The 18,976-nt window shown below is 47.8% G+C and overlaps 1 pseudogene; it reads left to right on the forward strand.

Moving 5' to 3' along the window:
- Positions 1-236: 236 nt before the first annotated feature.
- On the forward strand, positions 237-580 carry LOC147707926 (large ribosomal subunit protein eL14 pseudogene; annotated as a pseudogene).
- Positions 581-18,976: the final 18,396 nt, after the last annotated feature.

Consider the following 18,976-nt stretch of genomic DNA (forward strand, 5'->3'; position numbering starts at 1 on the left):
GATAATGTGTGCTGCGATACGGAGCAGCGAGCTCACGCGTCCGCCATGGTTGCTGTCAAGCTCCGCCCCAGGTTTCCTCTTTCTTTCTATGCATAATGCATAATGCAGCACGCATAGAAAGAGGAAAAAATTAGGAGAAATTAAAAACATTCTCCTTGTTGCGCTTCCCCTGCATAGCATTTTGACGCATTCCCAGATTTACGATTTCTCAGCCAATCTGTCCGTGGACCACCACCATGGTTTCCAAGCGTTATGTACAGGTTGGCCGGGTTGCCTTCATCTCTTTTGGCCCACATGCAGGGAAGCTATGCCCTTCAAGTGCATGGAGCTTACTGACTTTGTGCTCAAGTTTCCCCACAGCACTTGTGAGAAGTGTGTAAGACGTGCCTGGGAGAACGAAATGTAAATGAAAAATGGGCTCAAACAAGATGGACAAAGATGATTGATGCCAGAGATAAGAAAGCCAAGATGACAAATTTTGATCGCTACCGCGCCATTAAAGGCCAAGAGGATGAGGAACAGAATCATCAAAGCTGAAGTAAAGAAGCTCCGAAAGGAAGCTTTCAAAAAGCCAAAGTAAATTGATTGGTTCATGAAAGAGTTCTTTAATATGATTTCTCATAAATCTGAGAATGTGGCAGAATCCATGGGTGTTGTGTGGGAACACCCACAGCACCATCCATGGAACGCCCCTTAAACGCAAAGTGCTGTGTGAAAAGGGAGGCGTATTTACAAGGACACGGAAAGCCCCACAGGGTTGCTTTACATATCCTTGTAAATAAGGGGCAGGAAAATGCGCCACCAGTGCATGACAAAAGGTATTTTAACTAAGCTCCTAAAGCTTTACATCTCGAGACACAAACATCCACTAACAAAGACGCTCAAAAACATCTGCATATACATGAAGATACAAACACACATGTATGCACGCATCTTTACACACACACAAAACATACAAACACATACACATGTTTCAACAAGCACACACATACATACAGAAATGTTGACATAGAGACACATATATCCATCGTCAAAGTAAAACAAACACACATTTCAGTACTTGTGTCTGAATAAATGTTAAACTAGCAATCAGCAAACAGGCTTATTGGTTACTTTTAGGTATATACTGTATGTTGAAGGTAGAGCATTCATTATGTGAGAGCAAGAACTGTTTAGATTTATTAAACTTGTCATTACCATGATTGATGCAGCCTCAATCTGCAAAAAAGAAATCCCGACACCGGTGTCTTTATCTGTTAATTGTGTTATTTAATTACAAAGTCTCGAGCTCATTGTCTGTGTACAGTATGAAGGGTGCTTAGCAATTGTTGGACTTGGCCCTCTTTGGCAGTCTCACCACTGAACTTTTTGCCTTAAGCTCTAACATGGTGGTGGTGGTTTTAGGCCTCTGGGCACTTTAGCACTGTGGCCCAGTGTAAAGTGCGTGCGCTCTCTGAGTACGTTTGGTGAGATTGGCCTGCCCTCCCATAGGAATGCATGGGGGATAAGTGTGTCCATGGTAATTCCTGGTATGAGAGGAGTGCAGGGTCAAATTTAGTATGTATGAACTCGTGAGAATAAATGCTGCGCAATGGTGTGCGCAGATTTATGGTGACTGGTGGAGAAATACCACTTTTAGAAGTTGGCATTTATGTGTGTTATGTGTCTGCCTGCCTGATGTGAATTGCATATCTGGCTTGTGAGTGACAGGAGCTGAAAGGTGTGGGTGGCTCCAGGAAGGGCAGGATGAGTCAGAGCTAGGCTGAATGGGACACCTGAGCTGAGGATGGTGCATCCCTAGTACAATGCTGGCTCTGCCCCCTGGGGTGTGTCTGATCACTGAGCCCCCACCTGACAAAGGGGAGAGGAGCTGGGCAAAACAAAGTGCTCCAAATCCCCCCTAAACCAGTCCTGACTGGTATCCCCAAGCCCTGTGCTGTGACACAAAGAAATATAAATATAGGGGCTGTGACCCCAGGAAAATGTTCAGTCTTGGTGTGATGTTCCTGCTGGGGCATGCTACTGCTAGGGCCCAGGGGGGGTGCCATGAGGGCTTGCCTTCCTGGGCCTTCCATTGATCCCTTGATGCCTTAAGAACTGTGAGCGTAGGGATTCCCCCCTTGTGCCCTATTTTTATGATTTTAATCGGATGCCCACCCCGCTTCTTTTTAGCTTTATTGCGGGTGCCCACCCCACTGGTGTTTTTATTTTAATTCTTTGCGGGTGCCCACCCCGCACTTAGCCAAGAGAAATCACCGCCAAGCCGAGCCGCAATCAGGAAGCCAGGCAACTTGGTCTGAGACGAGGGCGGGGCTCCAAACACATCCGGCGAGCTGGGGGAGGAAGTCCCGCCTGCCAGAGATCCACCCGGAGCCTCGCAGGCTCCAGCTAGAAGTCCCGGGTCCCAGGAGGGGGCCTGGGTGAGGGGAGGAGTGTGGCCAGAGCAAACAGCGACCCCGCAGGCCGTCGCAAGAGGAGTCTGATGAGTGGAGCTGGTGCGGAGGGGGCACGAGGCACATTGTCAGTGCCTGCCTCACCACGCTGGGGAGAAAAAGGGTCCGAGCTGGGGGCCGGTGAATGGGGCTCCATGCGCGTCTGGCTGCTCCAATTTTGAGCATGTGTCTTTCCCGAGCCCGCACCTCTAAAAGTGTGGCCCAGTTTACTGAGAAGCCCCGCGGGGCCAGAGGGCACCGTATTCCGGGCCTCTATTTTGAGTTACAGCTGCCCCGCTTGCTAGAGGGCAGCTGCCATGTTTTGGGGCATGTTTGTTGAGAGCCCCAGCGAGGCCCAGAGGGCACAGTTGTGCCAGGGCCCATTATGGATTCTCAGCTGCACCGCAGCAGCGCGGGCAGCTGCAACATTTTGCGCAAATTAATCTAAGAGTCCCTCTGTGAGACAGGACGTACAGTAGTTCTAGGGCCTCCACTTTGCTTCTCAGCTGCCCAGCAAGTAGTGGGCAGCAGCTATGTTTAGGCCACAGTTCTTTGAGAGCATTATGAGATAGGAGTTTGATGCACTCCTTGGCCCTAGCACAATGGTGCAATTGGATTCCGCTGCATAGGCAGCAGCCCTGACATTCTGGACACAGCGCGTTGAAGCCCCCCTTAGAGAAGGCCAGTTGGCCAGGGGGTTCATGATTGATGTGCTATTAGGAAATGTGATGCTCTATAATGATTCATGCCTCTAAATGCGTTTGGGGTTGAGATTAAGTGCGTAATATGTTTGTGCCAGTGAGACTATTTCCTACTGTGCTATTTATGCTCCATATGTGAGTTATGCTTAGGAGGTGAGTGTCTAATGCCTTTAGACTTATGAGGTGACTGCATAAATGTGTTTATGCTGGTGAGGTTAGCGCAGAATGTAATTTGCGCCTAATGTGATACTGTGCATAATGTGGCTTATGTTACAGGCTGATGCTGAGTACAGTGGTTACCAGTGATTACTGGTTGTACGTTTATGTTGTTTTACTTTTACTAAGTTCACTCTGGACAGGGGTCCAGTAGGCCCTGTCAGGGGTATATAATCCCTTGTAGATATGACTGAGTGCCAGGTGGCTCCATGTATATTATGTGATTACTATTCTAATGTGTTATGAGAATACAAAATCTATTTTTGATATAACCTTGTGTGGAGTTCCTTTTGTAGTGTGCCTGGGATGTTGTCGCTGTGTGCGTGCGCAAATGCTTTACACATGGCCTCCGGGATAAGCCTGACTGCTCGTGCCAAGCTACCAAGGGGGTGAGCAGGGGTTATCTTTGGCATGTAACTCCCTTGCCCTGACTAGAGTGGTGGTCTCTGCCTGGCTTTGGCGCAAGCCTTAGCCAACCAGAGATCCCATTTCTAATAGCAATCATCTAGTTATTTAACACAAATATCTTAAAATAGGAGCACCGAAAATATAGTGAAGCAGTAGCCCTCCTTGAAAGCTAAAACTGCTCCTTGTTGCCTGGAAATTCCACTCCTGTAGACGTCTGACGTTTCCCACAGAAGTTGTTGCCATCTACTGATGTTAGATACCTCGTTAATAAAGAGAGCTGGCTTGCTTTAAAATCTATAAATACATTTTGCAGCACAAGCACAGGGCCTGAAACAGCACAGGCCTGGGGTATAATGATGGTGTGTGAGTTACGGTTTGCATATCTGTTGTGCTAGGTTTTGGGTCCTCTCCACAACTTGCACATTTTCAGTGGTTAATTTTAACTGTGCTTTAAATATGGTATTTCTAGTGAATTTGTAAAGTATTATTTGAACATAATTAAGTGTGCTATAACCAAAACTAGTCATACCTTCACCTTTGTTTCAGTGAATTTGGAAGGTTTTGTTATCATATACCACATACACGGTTTCCTATGTCCAACTAACCCGAGACATTTAAGGTGGGTACAAAGTGGGCAACTATCCATGGGGTGCCAGGAAAGTGAACTTTCTTGCTGTTTCACTGTGTCTATATCCCCATCTTAACCTTTAACTTATTACTCAATATTGTTTGGCATCATAGGGGTTAAACCAGCATAAAATGGGTAATAAAATTATAAAAGTTGTTCAGGGCACAGGCCCCTAAAATATGTCTTCACAGGGGCCCCCAAAATCCTTAAGATGATACTACAACTAACCATGCACTCCCACTGGCTTTGACTATGCACTGTGGGGGTTGGCCAGGTCCTCAACCAAAATCTCCACATGCATTCAAACCCACTGCTCAGAGATGTTGGATTTGCTTCATGGGGGTGGGCCACAGCCTTGGCCTTCTGCCACACCTCGAGTACAACCGTCTAGCCAACCACACCAAGGGCACACCAGACCAGGGGAAGCTTTGTGCATACAATAGAAAAACTGTCTGCAGCAAGAGTGATGAGCCACACAGAAAGTCAAGGAGTGAAGAATGTGACAAATAAAGGAATACTGATAATTAAGGGTCTGATATACTATATTCATTTGCAAATAAATGAAATTGTTTTGGGAATAGGAATGCAATTTGCAGTGAAAATTATATGCCAACAGGTCGCATCCCAAACGGAATGTTTGTTGGGATTGAAAAACAACCTGCCTAATAAATATTAATCAGGCGGGTGATAGTTTGCGGCACTATGTAATAGGCTAAAAATAAAGGTTGGAAGGCTTAAACAAATAGCAAACCTCCATTCCTGCATTTGATTCTCACATTGAGTTTTGTTTTTAAAAAAACAGCCCATGTCTATTCAAGAGACAGGTGCTTCTTGAAATTAATAAAAAATCTGATTTGTGAAAACATCAGAGGGAGCAGGCAGTGGTTTCCTGGCCCACTGTCTGCTCCCCTGAGACTGCCGGTATGGTTCACAAATGGAGAAGTTGTTGCAAAGGTATACCTTTCCCTTTGTCAATAAATTAGCACCTCAACTTATGTCTCAATAACTCATCAATGTTTTGCAACCTTATTAAGTGTCATAAACAACTGATATATTTATCTCCAAATACGCTTGATATTGATTCCTGAGTACTCAGCCCCAAGAGCTAACTTTATTTTGGGGCATGCACACAGAATATGAGTGATCCAAGTGCACGTTACACAAACTATAGAGTCCAGCTAGATTGGATCAATCTAAGAACCCTTCCGTCGACCTAAGGAGAAAAGAACCCTTTTACTTTAAAGAACTTTGACTCGCCAGCTGTGCCCCTTGGTGGCCTGCTTCAACATAGAGTTCCTTCCCATTCCATTACGGAACGGGCACGCTAAAACCTGGTAGATGCACAGAAGCACTCTTTTGGAAAAGGAATAGGGTAGTGCTCCTGTGCATCTCATAGGTTGTTGCATGCCCCATTCCATAACAGAACAGATGTTTACATATTGATTCAATAGAGGGGTTAATTGAGGATAATGTAGGTTTCTCCTCTTATCATAGTAAACCGCAGACGTGGCTACATCAGTGGTTTTCATATCTATTTCTAAGTTACAATTTATTTTTTAATGTATTCCTCAGCTGAGCCTCTGTAATCATAACATCATAAACAATATTTAAATAACAAATATCAAAGAGGGCTTGTGTGTTATGAATGATCCACTTATTGAAATAGTGTGTTTGAGACGTGTTTGTGTGAAATGACCTAATACAAGTGCATTATCCTAATTATTAAGGATGACCCAAGATAATGGTTGGGTTTCAAGCTGGAAACATTATTGTTCTCCTGATGATAATATTTAATTGATTGCCAGTAGTAAAAATTATTGAAACAAAACATGACAATTTGGCACCAAGAAATACCTGTGGTCTATGAAGCAACCAAATAATTGACTGTATGGCACTGCTTAAGATGAACTATGCAATAAGGGTCAAGTCAAGTCAAGTCAGAAAATTTATATAGCGCACTACATACCCAGAGGGTCTCAAGGCGCTTAGAAAGGGGAGGAGGATTACTTGTCAAATATCCACGTTTTAAGTTGCTTTCTGAATGCTAGGTGGTTCTGGGTGAGGCGAAGGTGAGCGGGGAGTGAGTTCCATGTTTTAGCAGCCAGGTATGAGAAGGATCTGCCTCCCATGGTGGTCTTATTGATGCGAGGTACAGTGGCGAGGGCATGGCTGGAGGAACGTAGTTGGCGGGAGGGGGTGTAGAAGGACAGTCGTGAGTTGAGGCATTCGGTCCGATGTCGTAGAGTGATTTGTGTGCGTGTGTTAGCAGTCGGAAAGTGATTCTCTTATCGACGGGTAGCCAGTGGAGGTCTTTCAGGTGACCAGAGATGTGTTCGTTGCGCGGGATGTCTAATATGATCCTGGCTGAGGCGTTTTGGATTCGTTGGAGTTTCTTCTGGAGTTTAGCGGTAGTACCTGCGTAGAGGGTGTTTCCGTAGTCTAGACGGCTCGTGACCAGAGCATGGGTGACTGTTTTCCTTGTTTCGGTGGGGATCCAACGGAATGTTTTTTTGAGCATGCGAAGAATGTTGAAGCAGGATGAGGATACGGCGCTGACTTGTCTGTTCATTGAGAGTGAAGAATCCAGGATGACGCCTAGGTTCCGTGCGTGGTCTGTCGGGATGGGTGCTTTTCCAAGGGCTTCCGGCCACCAAGAGTCGTCCCATGCAGAGGGGGATGTACCTAAGATGAGGACTTCTGTTTTGTCTGAGTTCAGTTTCAGACGGCTTTGTTTCATCCATTCGGCAACTTCTTTCATTCCTTCGTGTAGGTTGTTTTTGGCGGTGCTGGGGTCATTGGTGAGAGAAAGGATTAGTTGAGTGTCATCCGCGTAAGAGATGATGTTGAGGTTGTGTTGGCGGGCGATGGCCGCGAGGGGGCTCATGTATACGTTGAAGAGGGTGGGGCTGAGTGAGGATCCTTGTGGTACGCCACAGATGACTTCAGAGGCCTCGGACTTGAATGGTGGGAGGCGGACTCTCTGGGTTCTTCCGGTGAGGAACGAGGTGATCCATTCAAGCGCTTTTCCTTGTATTCCGATGTTATTGAGGCGTTGTAAAAGGGTGCTGTGGCAGACTGTGTCGAATGCTGCAGAGAGGTCGAGGAGGATGAGGGCGACTGTGTCTCCATTGTCCAGTAGAGTTCGAATGTCGTCTGTTGCTGCGATGAGGGCGGTCTCAGTGCTGTGTTTTGCTCGGAAGCCAGATTGTGAGGAGTCGAGGGATTTGTTGGCTTCGAGGAAAGCGGCAAGCTGGTTGTTGACAGCTTTCTCGATGACTTTGGCCGGGAATGGAAGGAGCGAAATGGGGCGGTAATTTTTGAGTTCGGTGGGGTCCGCTGTGGGTTTTTTCAGAAGGGCGGTGAGTTCGGCGTGTTTCCAGTCTTCCGGGAAGGTGGCGGAGTTGAAGGAGCAGTTGATGACGTCTCGGAGGTGCGGTGCTATGACGGAGTCTGCTTTGTTGAAGATGTGATGAGGACATGGGTCTGTGGGGGATCCTGAGTGGATGGAGTTCATCAGGCGGATGGTATCCTCAGTGGAGATTGGGTTCCAGTCGTTAAGGGTGTTCACGGGGGGAGAATGTTCAGCAAATGGTAGGGTGGGTTGGTCTCCGGGTTGGTTGTCGAAGCTGTTGTGGATGTCTGCAATCTTGTTGTGGAAGAATGAGGCTCGGGAGTCGCAGAGGGCTTGAGAGGGGGTGATGTCGTTGGAGTTGGCCGAGGGGGATTGGAGAATTCCTTGACGATGTTGAAAAGTTCCTTGCTGTTGTGGGCGTTGTTGTCAAGTCGATCCTTGAATGCTGTTTTCTTGGCCTTTCGGATTAGTTGGTGGTGAGTGCGGGTGGCGTTTTTGAAGGCGTCCTTGGTGCTAGTGGTTGGGTCTTTTTTCCAGGCCTTTTCAAGAGAGCGGCAGAGTTTCTTGGACTTCTTAAGATCATCGTTGAACCATGAGGCCTTCTTGCTGTCAGGTTTGCTTTGACGTTTTTTCAGTGGTGCTAAGGTGTCGGCGGTGTTGGATAACCATAGGGTGAGGTTGGCGGCGGCTTGGTTTGGGTTAGAAGAGTGGGCTGGGGTGTTTAGAAGGAGCGATGCGGAGATCTGGTCGATGGTGATTTTGTTCCAGTTTCTTTGCAGAGTTGGTTGGGGGTGGTTGGTGGGTTTTGGCTTGTTGTAGGTGAAGTGAACGCAGCTGTGGTCAGTCCAGAGGAGATCCGTAGTGTGGCTGAAGGAGACATGATTGCTGGAGGTGAAGATGGGGTCGAGTGTGTGACCTGCGATGTGGGTGGGGGAAGTGACCAGTTGTTTAAGTCCGAGGTTGGCGAGGTTGTCCAAGAGGGTGGTAGTGTTGCGGTCGTTGATCTTTTCAAGGTGAAAGTTAAGGTCTCCCAGAAGGATGTAGTCTTTGGATGGGAGCGCGTGTGGAGTGATGAAGTCCGTGATGTCTTCACTGAATTTTGCGCGGGGTCCTTGTGGTCTGTAGAGGAGGGTGCCTCTGAGTGTGGTTGTGGGGTCGATGTGGATCTGGAAGTGAAGGTGTTCGGAGTTGGCGAGGTTGGCGTCAGAGCTGGTTGAGATGCGGATTGATTTCTTATGGACGATAGTGATTCCTCCTCCTGTGTGGCTGGTACGGTCTTTGCGAGTGAACTTATAGTCTTCAGGGATGGCAATGGTGATGTCTGGGGCGGAGGAAGCGTTCATCCATGTTTCTGTTAGGAAGGCGACGTCTGGAGAGATGGTGTCTAGTAGATTCCTGAGGTCAATGGCGTGTCTGTGGACCGAGCGAGTGTTGAGAAGGATGCATTGTAGGTGGTTGGGGTCGGGAGTCTGTGGTGTGGTCGTAGTGGAGATGTTGTCGGTGCCGCTGAATTTGCAGGAGTAGCAGGAGAAGGGTCCATGGGTGTGTCCCGGAGCGGCTTGGACGCAGGTGGGGGAGCGGCCGGAGTTAAGGGCTAGGAGGGTGGCGGCATCGTAGGTGATGCGGGAGGGCTGGGCAGCGCGAGGGGCAGGGGGCCTGGCGCTGGGCGCGGTCCAGGCGCGGACGGGCGTAGACGGGCTTACCTTTGGCGCACCTTCGGCGCGGATTGGGCGCGGTCGCTGCGCGTGAACGTTGCGCGCGGGAACTCCTGTCATATATGGATGGTGGGGGGGGAGGGGCGAGGTCGTCTCAGCTGGGAGGCGGGGCGGGCTAAGAAAGAGGACAACAACAACAAAATGGAGGGCGCTTGGGGGAATACACTTAAGGATCAGGAAGGTCGCGCTGGCAATCTGAGCAATTAAACAAGAAAAGCGGTACACAGAGCGCACAGCAGGTAATTCTGTTCACACAGTTCTAAGCAACAAGCGCTACGCTACGATACCGGAGCCAAAGGGAGCGACCACTCAGCTGGGAAGCGTCGAGTGAGTCACAGCGCTTCCAGGTAACGGAGCGCTGATGTAGTCTGTGGGAGGTCGTCTCAGCTGGGAGGCGGGCGGGCTAAGAAAGAGGACAACAACAACAAAATGGAGTGCGCTTGGGGGAATACACTTAAGGATCAGGAAGGTCGCGCTGGCAATCTGAGCAATTAAACAAGAAAAGCGGTACACAGAGCACACAGCAGGTAATTCTGTTTACACAGTTCTCAGCAAGAAGCGCTTTCAAAGATCATGAAAGTCGCGCTGGCAATCTGAGCAATTCAACAAGTAAAGCGGTACACAGAGCGCACAGCAGGTAATTCTGTTCACACAGTTCTAAGCAACAAGCGCTATGCTACGATACCGGAGCCAAAGGGAGCGACCACTCAGCTGGGAAGCGTTTGGAACTTTAAGCAATTGTTTTAGCATGTTGGTATATTTTTAGGATCTATTTTACATTAAGATCAATTATGTTTGATACCAATTAGACAATAATGACTCAAGTAAGAATAGCATTTCTCATGATGGTCCATGATGAACTGATGTAAAGAACTGAAAATTCGTCAATATCGACTGATAGGACAAATGTAATGTGCTTACCTAGAAGTATTGTCGATTTGTGAGATGCTTGAAGTAGTCCACCAGTGTATTTGGTGTGTTATTTTTGAAACTTTTCATTCATGTAATTTTGATGTACACCTTTAATTTATGTGCTTGTCTGTTTTCATTGACCTAATTTAGAATAAATGCGATGTGTTTTTTTCTGTAAAATAAACTCTTCTTTCATCTCAGGTATTCCATTAATTGTCTGTAAGATTATCGGTATTAAGTAAGTTGCAATAATAAAATGTGTGTATTAATTTGGCTAAAATAATATAAATATGTATTTCAGGGGGATAACCTCTGAGGCAATTATTGTGATTATGTATGTTGTTCCAGACTCTGGCAAGTTTATTTGGGTGGCCTTGGTTCAGCGGCGGCTCCTCGGCTCTGGTGGAGGAGCACCGCCCCCCTCCCTGCAGACCTCAAAACCCTAAAAAATACCTTGGGTTTATTATTGTTTTATTTTTAACACATTTTATTATCATTTTATTTTTAACACATTTTATTATCATTTTATTTTTAACACGAACGAGTCTTCGGGGTGGAGCCAAACGATGACAGGCTGGAGGGGGGTGGTAAGTGCACTGCTATCAGTGCGCATGACAGTTTGGCCGGCTGCCTTAGGACGGCCAAACCGTCCTGAGCACTGAGCTGTCTCCAACCAGAGCTGTGTTGTGGGGTTGGAGCTGGGTCGGACTGGGAAACAAAACCGGCCCTGGCAAAGTGCTCGGCCGGCCCCCCTCCCCACTGGGGGTGGGGGGGGGGTTGGAGGTGCCGCCGAGCTCTTTGACGGGGACGGTTTTCGGACGATTTTGGTACAGGGCCGATTTTGCAGCTATGCTGCTAAAACATCCCTGTAACAAAAACGGCCCCCAGGGGCCCAAAACCGGCCCCCACCCGTGCGGGGCACCGGGGGATTGCCCGGTGCCCGCTATGGCCAGTCCGGCCCTGGGTTGGAGACAGCAGGCTCAGGCTCCCAGTACCTTGGGAGCGCAAATCGAGGGCGTTCAGGCCAATCCTGACGATGCTCTCATGCTTGATAACAACATCTATTGGCCGCAGGGGAGTCTGGGAGCCTGTGTAGTGCAGCAGAGGAGCACCAAGTTGGCGATGTGGCACGCAGCACATAAATTGTTTTCTTTTTTTTTTTTGTCGTCCTCGGTTCCTCCATCCCTCTACCCCGCCACTCTGCCCTAACAACACCCACCACTGCCCTGTTTGTGTTTAGATGGTCGAAGGAGGTCAATGACACCACCTACGCTTGCTTACGACCAAATCCCCTGCAATATCATACCTCAGAACGTAGATCGAGCTTCACAAAATGCCCATGGGTTCGCCTCAAGCCCATCAATCAGTACTCAAGCTACACTTCAACTGTGTAACACTTAACAAGACCTCAAGACTTACCCCCTAAGTCTTCAAACCAAAGAGAATCAAGTAAGCACCGTGAGCAGGTCTATGGTGCTCACACTGTAGAAATAAACCATTTAGTGAACCCAGGCTGCTTTACCTGAAAATCCCACCAATGGTCTTCCTCAGAATCCAAAGTTAAACGCTATATTTAATGAAGTGTTGGAATGTATAAGATATGATACATAAAAAATGTAGAAATTAACCAATAGGGGAGATGAAAACCTTCTAGTGCAGCTCGCAGTTCTTTCCGAATATTCAGTGAGACAGATGGTGTAATGAAGAATTCTATATGAAATATTGAGCTGGCATAACTTTCAGATTCGCTTTTTATGGCACTGGGTGGTGCACGTAAAACTCGACTGTCATTTTACTAATTATAAAGTAAGAGGAAGTCATTTGTTGGCTTTATTGTATGGTTTATTGCAGGCTGTTTAAAAGCTATAATAATTTTATGGCGTTAAGAGATTAACATTTTCACCTATTTCTTTAGACAGAAGTATGGAGAGAAATAACCATTAGCCTAATGATTTGATTATGAAGGCGCCAGGTAAAAAAAGAGTTCAACGAAATGAGTTTTTATATTCTATACGTGTTGGTCTGGGTTTTGAAATAGAAGTAAGACTGCGTTTCGAGAGTCAGCAGAGATTGAAATTGAATGTGGTAATAAAAACAGACATTACTCTCTTTCAGAAAATGAGGTCAAGGGCCCCCATTTGCTACGTGTGACTGTACTCAATAAAAAGTGGCACTTGTAAGGGAACGGGAAAAGAGCACTTGCAGACCGTCTATACCATAAATGCGTCGATTGTTACTTTGGATATTAAAATAGACATGACAGAAAGGTTCAACAGGTTCCAATATGATTTTAAATATATTAGCTTTTTGGACCCATCTGATGAAATGTGACAAGATTAAGTAGCAAGCCAAGGCCATTCAGAAAAAAAGTTAGGAATAAAATAATAGGTAAATTATATTTTATGACCTCTTTGTGTCTCATTTTAGTGGACCGCTCCCCAAATCTCTTAGCCAACCACGACCAGCATGGCCTCCAGTCTGAGCTGATTGAACTCCTCAAGGCCTCATTTATATTTCGGCGGATGGGACATGTCGTGTGGTGACAGCAAGGTCCAGGGTGCCGGGTGAAAGACCACTCACATTAGTGTTAGGGTGGATAGTCTCCAATCTGATTCTGACCACGACGAGATCCCCGGTATATTTATTATCTTGTCTTGCACCTATGCCAGACTCTAACACATTACTTACGCGTGCGGGGGGTCTACATGCTTTGCCCCTTACACAGCGTACAACATGGTGTTGCCCACCGTCTTGCAACACTTCAGGACACTCCGTCACAAACGTGACGGATATCCTCTGCAGTATTATAAGTGCATTATATCCACTGGCACTTTTAATACCGTGGAAACAATACCTGTTTTTGAAGGAATGTCGTGTCCGGCGAAAATTAAAACAGGCCCTCTGCTGCCATTCTTTAAGAGTCATTATCGTTCCCTCAAGTCCCCTTTTTGCCTCCGTTTAACGCTATATTTCCTCAACCCATCCGCCATGTGTATTAAAAGAATACTTGTTGTCGAAAACATTTTGGGTTTTTTATTTTCTCCGTTAATGGGCTTTTTTTTATCAGCATGGCGCCTTTCACGGGCCGCCATGCAAATAACTTTAAAGTCCAGTTGCCACGCTATTAGCACAGCGCCCACTTTTTTCTATGTTGTGCGTTATTTTGTCCTCCTGTATTGAGGATAACGCTTTGCCCCCATTATTTATATATATATTTTAAATTAGCATGGTGCCCTGCACGGGCCGCCATGCAAATAACTTTAATAATCACGGGCTCGGAGGTAGGAGTGTGTCGCCCATATTCAGCAGGGAAGCGGCCATAGAGCTGCGTGAAGGTGGCTGAAGGAGGCGGTTTTCCCAGGCCACTGTGGCTGCGGTTAATTGTTTGGGCTGCATGGCTGCTGCTTCACAGACTAGGTGGCAGCAGCAGGGAGAAGCAGTGGCAATGCCTGGCCAGTCCTGAAATGGCAGTTGCTGGGCAGGAGGATCCCTGGCCCAAAATGGAGGTGTATTCCAGCGGTGGCGTGCGGTGGGTGCTTAGAATTATGAGTTTGTGGGGCTGTGGGTAGGGCTGTCTTGATGCCATCGAGCTCCTGCTGCTTCAAACAAGTTGCGCGTGCGTCATGCTACTGCTCTTCTCACAGTTTCATTAGATCTCACAAATATGCAGTGTATACAAGCCAGCCATGACAGTTATTTTTTTTGTTAAATGGCAATGGATACTTGCTGCATTGTTGTTGCACAGGAGAGCGGAGTCATATGGAGGTGCATTTTTCCTGGTTTTCTAAATGGAGCAGCTACACACAGTCACATTCTTTTTGTGAGCACAGGGAAAATAAGTGACATCTCCAGAATGTCAAGCTAAAACTGGGACTGATTTCCAAGTTCCAAAGTTGCTGCTGTGGCCCTAAGACCCACTTTGCTGCCCGGTTCTTAGCTCCTGCCCTCCTCGTTGCTTCCGCCCCTCCCCTGGCGGCCCTCTTTCTACAATGGATCCCAGGGGGACTTGGCATGAGCCGGTGTTCCCCTGGGGTATTTCACGCAATGGGATTATCCTCATGCGATCTGATTGGATTTCCGGGTGGGTGGGAGGGGCTGTCCAGGCGCGGGGAGGGAGAGGGAGGGCGACGTCACTCGATGCGAGTGAAGGAGCGGTGGCGTTGTGTTTTTGACTGTCAGCTGAGAGGAATTCCTGTCAGCTCTCAGTTATTTACATTGCGTTGCTGTTTTCTTCGACTGCGTTTTGAATATTCGAGCCATGTCGGCAGAAGATATTGCCAGAGAGGCGATAAGAGCACTGGTGGCTGTTGGGCGTACTGATTTATTACGGCCCGGTGCTGTGGTGGAAAGTTCTGTCGAAGTGAAGCGTCCTCGTCGCCTAGCAGCGGAAGGGGTGGGTCGCGATGTTGCAGCTTGCAAGTCTGTAGCAGGTAGTTCCACAGAGACTTTGTGTGTGGAGAAAGGGCCAGCTGCGCGACCAAGGAGAGCACGCTCTTCAGGCAGGAGTAGCCGAGGGAAGAAACCCCCACCCCCACGTTCTGCATCAGCTCCATGTGTTGTGAGTGGAGGTCAGCTTGTCTTTGCACCTCAAGCCAGGAAGCGGGCAGGAAGGCGAGGAGGTAGAGCCAGTTTTGCGCTAGATACTAGAGTGCGTCATGTGCAGTTAAGTGAAGAGACTCCTTTCAGTGAGATAAGTTCAGGAGTTGTCAAAACGTCACAGGCGCCAGATGTGTCTGTTTTGCAGCTGGAAACGGCATTGTCGAGAGGAATATCCCAAGCGTCCTATGCTGTACCCAAAGTAAGCAATAGAGTCGACATTGCACCACAGGTTTGCTTCATTGGTCAGAAGCATACTTTAGTAGATTATTCCAGTGACAGCGAGGATGAAGACTTTGGACAGTTGGAGGTGGTGGAGTTTGAGGGCGCCATGGGTGGAGAACTGGCGTCGAATGAACCAAGTATGCAGAGTGCGTATTCAGCCTGTCAAGAAGTTTTGTTACCTCAGCCAAGAGGCCCCCCGCGGGCTTTAAATGACGCAGACTTTTGTTATGAGGAGCCCCATTCCTCTGGCGCTACATATGACTGTCAGGCGGTTGAGGGTGTTTTGTGGGATCAGCAAACTGGGGACAATCCTGGTTGGGAGGACGGGCAGAGTGGGAGCGGGGTTGGCAGTAAGGACAGCGAAAGTTTTGAGTTTTTTCTGGAATCTAGGCCTCCGCCTCGTCACCCGCGGGTGGAGTTTGATTCTAGATCTGGTCCACAGCAAGGGCAATGGGTTTGAGTGAACCATGCTGATATGCGCAAAAAACAATTTTCTGGTACTCCAGTGGATCAGGTAAAAGGTAGGTATGGAGCCGTTCCTCGCTGGAGCGGCGGGAACTTTGTGGCAGGCTCTGGGCCCATTTCTGAGGTACATAGTTCTATTCCTGTCATAGCAAAACAAAGTGCGGCTTTGGGGGCGGGCGAGTTGCTCGAAGCAAATCTGGTGCGGATTTTGGGCCCTCGGCCAGGCGCTTTACACGGAGGCCTGTGTCTGAGGTAACATATCATGATGTCGACATTGGTTCTGGCTCTATGCCAGGCACGAGTTTTGAAAGTACTGAATTCCAAGATGTGCATGATGATGATTATGACGATTTTGATAAAGAAAATGAGATTTATCCAAGGGCTTGGGTGTCTAAAGAAGTGGCGGCTGGTTCGGGCGACCAGGTGTCTGGAGGGAGGGGGGACGACCATTTCACATCTGCTAGTGTATTTCAGAGATCTGGAGCGGTTCTCTCTTCGGAGCGTATGAAGCATGGCGGACATCATCAGCGTAATGGTCTGAAGGAATTCCATCAGAGGGCTTCACAGCTACCAGCAGGTAAGGCAGACTGGTGGGCTGCGTGAACACGGCCTTTGGCAAGCGGCCCAGGTGTTGGGCCTGTGGAGGGTGGAAATGAGGTAATGGCAAAAAGTCAAGAGTTGGATTCAGGGGCACAGGAGACTCCGCAGTTAACTTCGGGGGCTGGGGGTTAGAAGGAAAGGGAGGGAGGGGTGAGCCCGGTGTCATCGGTAAGTAGCTCTTTGCGCAGTGAGAATCCAAGGAGTGGTCATACAAAATTGCCTTATATGGGGGTGGCCATTCCCTTGGGCACTCACTTATCGCAGAGAACGAGGCAGAGGATTTGGAGCCACGATTATGTGGATATTTTCCGCCTTTTACATAGAGACCTGCAGACCAGGGAGGGTTCTAAGGAGGAGGAGTGGGAATTGTCCCGACACCCTAAGCTGCCAAAAAAAATTGAGAATTGGGCGGCTGCTTTCATCATCTATGCCAGTGTTTATTGTGAGCGTAATCCAGAAAGGGTAGTTTCACTTTTTAAATACATATATATCATCAGAAGGGCACATTTACAGGCGGGGGGGCTATGCTTGGTTGAATAATGATGAAGAGTTTCGGGCCAGGGTGAGTCTCTTTAATGATAAACCGTGGGGAGAGGTGGACCAAGAGTTGTGGCTACAATGGTTGTCCGGGCACCCGTCTTCTAACACGATACATACGGCCAGTGGTTTACCAATAACTTATCGGCCCTTTCTGCAGCGTCCCACCACAGTGGGGGGGGGGTGGATTGGGGAGAGGACAGTTGCCTACCACAGGAGCTTGTTGGGGTTTCAATCGAGGCTCCTGTGTGCGCCAGTATTGCAAGTTCAAACACAAATGTGCACAGTGTGGGGGTAGACATGCCATCTTCCAGTGCTTTCCTAATCAACACCAAGAGGAACATGGGAGGGGACAGAGGGGGCGAGGAACCCTGCCACCACTTATACCAAAAGGCTCCTACCCCAATTAGGCTGCAAGCGATGATGCAGTGTTTGGAGATGTACCCGGATAATGAGGCGGCAGTAAAACTGATTTGGGGTTTTCGGTTAGGCTTTCGTATTGGGTATCAATGTCCTAGAGTGTTGCGCTGGGCTGATAACCTCAAATCAGCGAAAGAATTGCCTGATGTGGTTCATTTCAAATTGCAGAAAGAGTTGGAATTGGGTAGAATAGTGGGTCCTTTCTCAAACTGTCCCCCCCCCTGCCAAATTTGATGGTCTCGCCTCTTGGAGTTATTCCGAAGAAGGCCCAAGGTGAGTTCCGGCTTATTCATCATTTGTCCTGGCCGGAAGGGCAGTCAGTAAATGACTTCATATCGTCGGATGACTTGGCGGTGTCCTATGCGTCAGTTGATGACGCTTAACAGATGGTGCGCAAGGTTGGTGCGGGAGCGCAACTAGCAAAATGCGATATTCAAGCAGCTTTTGGTTTGTTACCCATACATTCCATGGATTTTGAATTACTGGGCATGTACTTTGAAAATGCATACTATGTGGATCGTGTTTTACCAATGGGATGTTCTATTTCTTGTTCCCTATTTGAAACCTTTAGCAAATTTCTGGAATGGTGTGTTATTCGTCGTTCTGGGCATGCAGCAGTCTGCCACTACTTGGATGATTTTCTGTTTGTTGGTGAGGCTGGTAGTGGGCAATGTGACAAAGTTTTGGCTTGCTTTCAGGATTTGGCAGGTGAGTTTGGAGTGCCATTGGCGGCGGACAAGACGGAGGGTCCGACATCGAAGTTGGTCTTCTTGGGTATAGAGATCGATACCACAGCAATGGTGGCTCATTTGCCCTTGGCTAAGGTGCAAGAGATCAGGTTTTTTCTGCATGAAATCATTGGCGAGAAGAAGTTACAACTAGGTCAGGTCCAGAGGCTTCTGGGTTACCTTACTTTCGCATGCAGTGTAGTTAGAGCTGGTAGAACCTTTTGCAGGCGCCTTGGTTTTGCAATGGCGGGGGCTTCCTTGCCCCATCATCACATAAGACTGACAAACAAAATAAAAGAGAATTTGCTTATATGGTTGAGGTTTTTGGATGATTTTAATGGAGTGTCTGTCAATTTTGTGGATGAAGACACGGTGTGGCAAGTAGAAATTTTCTCAGATGCTTCTGGAGATTTGGTTTGTTCTGGGATGGACGTTGGTGCGCGGAGCTTTGGCCAGCTCATTGGTTGGAACAAGGTCGTAGCATCGCCTTCTTAGAATTTTTCCCGCTGTTGGTTGCATTGCAAGTCTGGGGTGAGGAGTTTAAGGATCGCTGTGTGTTGTTTCATATAGACGACATGGCGGTGGTGAGTCTGGTAAATGGGCAACGAGCAAAAGATGTGAGGGTTCTACATTTGTTGAGGGAGTTCATGTTGCGAATCCTTCAGTTGAATATTGTTTTTAAGGCAAAGCATATTCCTGGGGTAAACAACTCAATTGCCGACGCTTTATCTCGTTGCAATTGGCAGAGGTTCCGGGAGTTGGCGTCCAGGGCAGACAGACACAAGACGGCGATCCCTTCGACCATTTGGGACCTGGGGGAATGAGGATTGCAGAGCTGGTTGAGCATTCTATAGCGGAATCCACGAGAAGGAGTTACCAACAAGCGTGGTCTGACTTTTTGGGCTATGCTTCTGATCGTGAGAAGGACGGTACAGCAGTGGAAAGTGAACAGTTTATGTTAGAGTTTGTATTATATTTGATGGACAAAGGTTTGTCCCATACGACGATTTCAGGCAAGCTTGCAGGTATTTCATTTTACAG

This window comes from Lissotriton vulgaris, chromosome 6 (genome assembly GCF_964263255.1).
Source record: "Lissotriton vulgaris chromosome 6, aLisVul1.2, whole genome shotgun sequence".
In the NCBI taxonomy this organism is placed as follows: domain Eukaryota; kingdom Metazoa; phylum Chordata; class Amphibia; order Caudata; family Salamandridae; genus Lissotriton; species Lissotriton vulgaris.